General features: G+C 42.0%; 2 long non-coding RNA genes across 2 annotated transcripts in view; one reads left to right on the forward strand and one right to left on the reverse strand.

Annotated features, from left to right (window-relative positions):
• Positions 1-7747, reverse strand: part of LOC144067290 (uncharacterized) — a 52844-nt gene that overhangs the window by 12642 nt on the left and 32455 nt on the right. The window lies entirely within an intron of this gene.
• LOC144086637 (uncharacterized) lies at positions 3391-5721 on the forward strand. The gene is made up of 2 exons (XR_013304549.1): positions 3391-4642; positions 4851-5721. It is a non-coding gene; the product is annotated as an uncharacterized LOC144086637 (long non-coding RNA).

The raw sequence follows: 7747 nt of genomic DNA on the forward strand, positions 1-7747 counted from the left end.
TTTTCACACCTGGACCCAGGAGAGAGCCCACACCAGCCCAGCCCAAGGCCCCCTCCCCCTGCACAAAGAGAGAGAGGAACCACAGCACGCAAATGCCACTGCAGGTTTGAACCTAAATCACTTGAGTCCGATTGTCTCCCCACGGAGGGGGAGGGAAGGAGAGAGAGAGACAGAGAGATGACAGTGTTGTAATATATTAGTGACAAATTATGGGTCCTTTATTAAACACTGAAGTTTATATTAGGAAATGCTTAGTGAAAGGTTATTTTCCCTAAATTTTAATTGAGGTAACAGTGAGCACAGAAAATGGCTCTTATTTTAAATAAAACCGCCTTCTTAGAGCGGATAGGAATTCAGCCAGAGCTTTAACTATTGGGTTTTAGAAATATGAGAGTGATTTGCAATTTAGACTTAAGTATTAAGAATCATCCAAATTATTAATGATATCAAACATGAAAACAATGCAGAAATGGCATTTATCCAAATTATTAGGTAAATTTAGATAAAATAATTGATTTAGGATAGGCATGATTTCCCTGGGACGGAAGAGGCATGGAATGTTTTTAAGTGCACAAAAAGCATTCCTTGTTTTGCCCGGAACAAGTGAAATATGCTTTGGCGTGGTTCATTTTAATGACTATTAGAATATTAATGATATACGAATTGCATTAGCATCAAACAGTTGATGTCAACCAAATGACGTTAACCTATTTCTTTTGAGAATGATTAGGCTGATAGCACAGCAAAAAGGTGGTTAGCTGCCAAGAAGCCCCAGACTGGGGATGGCTCTTAACCAGTGATGAAAAAATTGCAGACCACTGATTTCTGAAAATGAGTGTGAACATGAATGATTGTTTGTTTGTCTTTTGTGTTTCTAATTGGCCGACCACCAAGATATAATCAATCGGTTAGGTATCAAGGTGGAAAATGATTTAGCAAATTGGAATCGATTTCGGAATTCGCCAATAAGCCCGTTCCAGGGATGGCAACGACAAATTATGGAAAAATATTTTGTCCAAGGAATTTTTTAATGGAAAAAGCAGCAGTACTCCAAATGTGAAAATTGAAGTGGAGAAACAAATCTGCTATGCAAAATTTAGGAGCACTGAAAAGACAGTGCTTGATACCAAATTCCAAAGTATCCAAGTTGTGATAATGGCATCCAAATTGTGTTAACAGAATAATTGACTGAATTGACAAAAGTTTCCATATCTCGTTCCGGAAAAATATGGAAATCCAATTTAGTGGAATGTACCAAACGCCATTATTAACTACACGATTGGAATTGGAGGATGAGGTTAATCATATGTCTGCATAAAAGAAAAAAACTTTAAAGAAACGCATTAATTTTGGGTTGGCAGAGGGAGATTGCATTTCTCAACAGGAAACATGATGAGCAACCCAGGATGAGAGTGCAAATGTTCCTGACCAAACCAGCAGACATGAAAATAGCGGATCCATTTTGTGCTCTGTAAGAAGGTTCTCTCAGTTGAAACGTATGCGGAGGCAGGTAAGATAAACTTTTTGACGTGATAAAACGTAATGGAAAGCACTCCAATATTGATTGGAAAGATTATTGCTCGAGGAGCAATGCGATAAACCATAAGGAACTTTTTATATTGTTTTTATTGTCTCCATAAAAAAAGATGAAAGCGTTTCAATTGAGACCAAACCTTCTTACAGATTTTTAAAGTAAACAATTAGAGAGAAAAGAGAAACTACAATGGATAGAAATGTAACTAGATTTTAATTTTATGCCTGACTATTGAGAAATATTGATTAAGAAAGTTTTATAGGAGCTGATTGGCAAACTCCAAAGACAATGGAATGTTACATTTGATTAAAAGACTACTAGTTTGGGATATTTTGAATTTCAAACAACTGAGGTTAATATGCAACGCGATACACATTGTTAATTGAATTGGGACTTGATTAGTATGCAAGTAATGGGCTTTAATTGCTCTAAAAGACACAGTTATGCTAAAAATGTTGACCCTGACAAACAAGGGGTGGTTACATTTTAGTGGGTTCAATTCTTTTCAGAATTATAAATGTGTGCATTTTGTTTCTGAATATTAATTGATGTGAATCTAAACTGTTACAGAGAACGGGAAAGCTGTTTTCCTGAGGAGAAAGCAGCCTGGTTTGCTTTTTGTATTTTTCCTATTCTTAGTATGATTAGTTAATTTGTGTAATTGTAGGAAAGAGGAAAAAACAAATATGGGTTTTGATCTTAAGGAAGCAGTGTTCAAAATAGAATATCAGCTAGCATGTTTAATTTTGACTGATAAGCACTGTTCCCTCTAAGCTGCGCGCGTGCGCAATTGCGCACTACTCTCGTCTCCTCTGCGCAGCAGCAATCCTATGGCGCGCAGTAAAAAAAAAAAAAACTGATTTTTTTTTTTTTTTTTTTTTTTTTTTTTTTTTTTTACCCCTTTCTTCATGATGGCGCCGTTTAAGCAGCAGCCAGTGGCAGTAGCTCTGTCCACTTATGTTTTTCGTGTTTTACAGCATGTTTTACATGAAAAATTCGAGGGAACATTGACATGCACCTGCTTGTGGCAGGTGTGATACTGGTGTGCCCATAGCGAGCAATGATGATGTCGTGACCGGATGATTCGCCTAAAGACGTTTTGCCGACGGACGTTTGACAGACGGACAGGTCTCCGAATGAACGTTCGTTCAAACAGCGTTTAATGATTAAATACAAATACTAGTATTTGTATTTAATCATTAAACGCTGTTTTCAGCTGGATTTGACCGAATTTGAGAGCATTTTAAGCCGTTTGGCGAATGGACGTATATGGACATTTTTTTGCCTCCATCGCGACATCATCGCGACATTTTACCGAGGAATTCACTTCCCTGGGCTCGGTTCTAATGTCCAAAGAGCTCCAGTATTTGTATTTAATCATTAAATGCTGTTTTAGGATGGATTTGACCCGATTGCTGTCATTTTACGGCTCGGTTCTGCTACATCTGCCCGCCCAAGAGTGTTTATTCCCGGGCTGCCATTGATGGTAGACTAACATTGATTTTTACTATAATTTGGACAACACCGGCGGCGGGCCGGATTAAAAATCCTAACGGGCCGTATATGGCCCGCGGGCCGAGGTTGAAAAACTTGTACACACACGATCCGGGGGCGGGGCGAGCGCGCGAATCCCGTTTCGGCGAAACCTCCGTTCGGCCGAATGAACGTTCGGCGGAACGTCCATTCGGCGACCTGCCCGTCTGTCAAACGTCCGTCGGCGAAACGTCTTTAGGCGAATCATCCGAGTACCGATGATGTCGCTCACACTGGTACTCAGTGCGCTCAGGGAGGTTGACTTTCTGCTCAGACCAACGAAAAATTAGAGGGAACATTGCTGATAAGGTATTTAAATTTTCACAAACATAATGATGAATGTTAAGCACGTGTTAAAGACAACGACAGAACACAGCAGCATGCACAACAACAAAACTGAGCTGATCTCAAGAACAGTCAGCAGACGAACTGTACAAAGCTAAAGGCCTACCGTGCCTACCAAAAATGTATTCCATAATTGAGCCATAAATGTCTCAACAGGGGGGAGGTATGGTGAAGAGGTATAAATACCTATTTTAAAATTTTTGTAGGAACTGTTTAATTTGTTATTTTATTGATCTGTAAAGAACATGGGATCTCCAGAATCATCTGGAGTGACAATGGAGCTCATTTTTCAAACAGCATAGTGCAAAACATGGCAAAACAACTGGTAGAACTAGCTTGAGATTAACACTTTTTGAGATAGTTATTGGAAGACCATTCCAACTTCCTTTATGGGAAGATGAAGGAGAGAAACTTATCCAAAGAACATATAAGCTGCCGTGATATTTGTCTATCTTGCAGGAGGTGGTGTAGCCAGGTGACTGGATCCTGATCCGAGTCATAAAAGTGAAGTCCTGGTTCTCTCCACGATGGGAAGACCCATTCGTGGCCCAACTCACCAACCTCCACAGCAGCAAAGATCGCTGAAAAGTCAAAGTCGATTCAGGTCAAGGTGTTCGAGACAGGTGACTCTGAGTGGACTAAGTCGGACGGTGTCAAAACCCTTGTCCGTGAAGAAACTCATCTGACGTCTACTCACCTGCCACGAGCACCCCTCACTTAACCCTGACCTCCCATAGACTTTGCACCTCTATACAGAAGCCACAGTGAAAGCTGTTGCCACCCACATCACAGTGACTGGACTGTCAGTGACTGCACTGTCAGTGACAACCTGGGCGTATCTGAACGCCCCGCCCACAGAGACTCGAGTTGGAAAACAAGTGCAGGAAACGTCCTGCCTCATCACTGGAAAGGCAGAGCCAAGCGGTCCGCTCTTGGATGGGGACCCAACCTACATCAACATCGGGGTTCCCCGCAGTGTACCAGATGAGTATAAGCTCGCTGACCAAATTGCACGTTCATCCCGAACAACACAGCAGCTGACGGGAGTTTAACCAAGGCCCTGGAGGGTCTTCGATCCCTCAACAGCAAGATGAAAGAACAATCTGGAGAACTACTATGAAGAAGACGTGTGGTATCCTGACAACCTGAATTCACTGGGTCTAGACGCCACACTTAAATCTGCAGTGGTGCAGATGAGATGCATTCCTTTTAAGGGGAGTGAACATAATAGTAAGAGATCAAAATCAGTGCAAAATCAGTGCAATTCAAACCACATGATGCAATCTGGGGTAGTGATGTTCCTGGTGACCATAAGTTGTGGTCCGCCCCCCCAGAAAATCATACAGTTGCTATTTTCCCAACTTGGGGTGGATAAAGTTATGCTTCGTGTAAAGACATTGAACTGTTACATGAGTGTTTATTAACCAAACTGTCATAGCCCTTAGGGATGTTGCGGGACAGAGGATGGAGGTGTGTGTGCCATGATGGGAGAACACTGCTGCACCTTCATCCCAGACGAAACCAGTCAATGCTGTTTAAATTTGCAACTCCCTCATTTGCGATTTTGTTTCTGTTCTGTATTTTTTCTGTGTGTAATCCCCTGTATCAAAGTTATGATTTGAAACACTATCCAGCACACGCTGGTAGCTTACAGTGACATACAGTATCACCGCATGGCAAACCATACTGGAGAGTATTGCGCTTTCGAAGTGTGACGGGTCCCACGATGTCGAGCCGTCCGGGTAATTGTACTTGTCTTGACTTAAAAAATTGTGTTCGCTCATTAAGAGGGACGCAGAGGAATTTTTCTCGAATGACGCTAAATACCTCGAGTTTTTCGCCTCTGCCTTGACAAGTGATTTTATTATTTTCCATACCCTGTTGAAAGTAACTGTTGATGATATTTGTATTCTAGAACCTGGAGGGGAGGGATATAAATTGATGTCTAATGAAAATTCTTTCATAGTAACTACAGGGGGAAATGTGGAGTATGGAATGTATTCTTATGCTTTTTATTAGTCAATAGGTTTATTTAGTTTAGTCACTAGAATAGAATTTTGCATGACCGAGCGGAAATTTCCGTCCGTGACACCTATGAGTTGGGGGCGCGTCATCTACCATGACAGACCCATTTCTTTGTTCAGTTTCCCGCCTAAAGTCTGTACCTATGTCACATGACCTTTGTCAATAAAACTAGTCGACCTGCTGGGGGGATTCAGGGAGTTCAAACTAGTCAGGCTGGAGGATAGACGCGCTCCTGCCGCTGGCTGCTCTGACCCCCTCCTTCAGCTGAAGCTAGATAAAACTCATCATGGCCGACTCTGTGTGCTTCCTCTAATTCGAAGTTATTGAATGTTTATCGATTAGATCCAACAGTTTGGAACGGAAAAAACCCGCACCCACTGCAGACCATTCTGGAATAGTTTGCTCACCCTTGCGCATCCGTCTCACAGTGTTCAATCTCCAGTTGGTTCCAACCTTCTTATTTTTCCTTGTTGAACACTAACATTTTCACGCCATATTTGAAACAAATTGTGTGGCACTGAATGCAATATTGGCGACTCGGTGATGCGAGTGGTGAGCGCCTCGGCCTCACAGGTCTGTGGTCCTGGGTTCAAATCTAGGTCACGTCCACTTGTGTGCAGTTTGCATGTTCTCCTGCGTGGTTTCCTCCGGGTACTCCGGTTTCCTCCCACATTTCAAAAACATGCATGGTAGGCTGACTGGACACTCTAAATTGCATCTAAATATGGGTGGGAATGTGCATGGTTGACCATCTCTTTGTGCCCTGCAATCGGCTGCCCACCGATTCAGGGTATCCCGTGACCCTAATGAGGATAAAGCGGTTCAGAAAATGAGATGAGATAAATGTGATATTAACGGAGCGCAGCTTTACAAATGGGTTGCCCATAGCTTCTGATGTCCTGTAGAGGGCAGTGATGCCAATGCTCATATAATATTACGTGTGAAAATGAATAATATACCTGAGAATCTAACACCGGTCACCTGACAGCGTCAAAAGGACAGTTTAGCCCAGTTCAAAGCAGAGTTTTTCCCATGAAGCATCTTTACGTTAGTGTTAGTGCTCATTTTGTCAGAGAGAACAGGTGGACTTAATAAAGTAGAAACCGTCAGGAAAAAACAAGTTGGAAGGTCATTGAGGATAAAGTCTGTGTGCACATCTGCCATAACTAAGAGATCATCTCAAAAAAGCAGAAATGGCTGCACAGTTGACTGTGATGTAACATAAATACTATCAGGGAAAGCGCTTTGGGTTTTCATCTCTCATCCATTAATGCTCATTGTGTTTTGGCAGTGCTATGATGATCACGAGGCTGGCGGCTTAAAGGGCCACATTTGATAAGTGCACCAAAAAAAATAACATCTCACCATCACAATGCTCGACAGAGTGTCTCATGTGTCGTTTGAATCATTTTTACTGTCGTTTATTCTAATGGAGAATTTAAATGAAAAAAAGTATTTTTTAATCCTTTTTTAAGACCATTTAAAATAAGAGGTGCCGAACTCCGGTCATTGAGCGCCCCTATCCAGTCTGTTTTCTATATTTCCTCCCTCTAACACACTTGAATCAAATGATCAACTCATTAGCAAGTGGTCCAGAAGCTTGATAACCACCCTGATAATTTGATTCAAGTGTGTTGGTGGAGGTAGACATGGAAACCACATTGGATAGAGGCCCTGGAGGACCAGAGTTGGGCACCCCTGATTAAAAACATTCATATATTTTACATAATATATTTAAGTTTAATGACAAGAACAACAGAAAAAGCACTTACGATGCATACAGTAGTGTTGTGCTCAAGACTACTGTAATTTTTGGACTAAAGGGTGCACCTTACTATAAATTGCATCAACATTTGTCAATCACCTAAGCACACAAAATAACAGGCAGCTCATTAGCATGGAAAAAAACGAACATAAATTGCACTAGATTATAAATCGCAGGGTTTCAATTGCAAGGAGAAAATGTAGCAGTTCATAGTCCGAAAATTACAGGACCTACTATCTGGGACCAAGACCCACCGGAAACCAAGCACCACTGAGACAAAGTCAACATTAAGACTCTAGGGCAGGGGTGGGCAAACTATTCCACAAAGGGCCGCAGTGGGTGCAGGTTTTCATTTCAACCCATTGAGAGGGCACCTTTTCACCAATCCGGTGTCCTACAAGGGCAATCAGTGGATTGCAGTCAGGTGCTTCTTGTTTTCTGCAGGAATCTCATTGGTTAAACTGTCTGTGCTATATCGGTTGGAACAAAAACCTGCACCCACACCGGCCCTCGAGGACCGGTTTGCCCATGCCTGCTCTAGGGGG

Source organism: Stigmatopora argus, chromosome 1 (assembly GCF_051989625.1).
Source record: "Stigmatopora argus isolate UIUO_Sarg chromosome 1, RoL_Sarg_1.0, whole genome shotgun sequence".
Taxonomy (NCBI): Eukaryota; Metazoa; Chordata; class Actinopteri; order Syngnathiformes; family Syngnathidae; genus Stigmatopora; species Stigmatopora argus.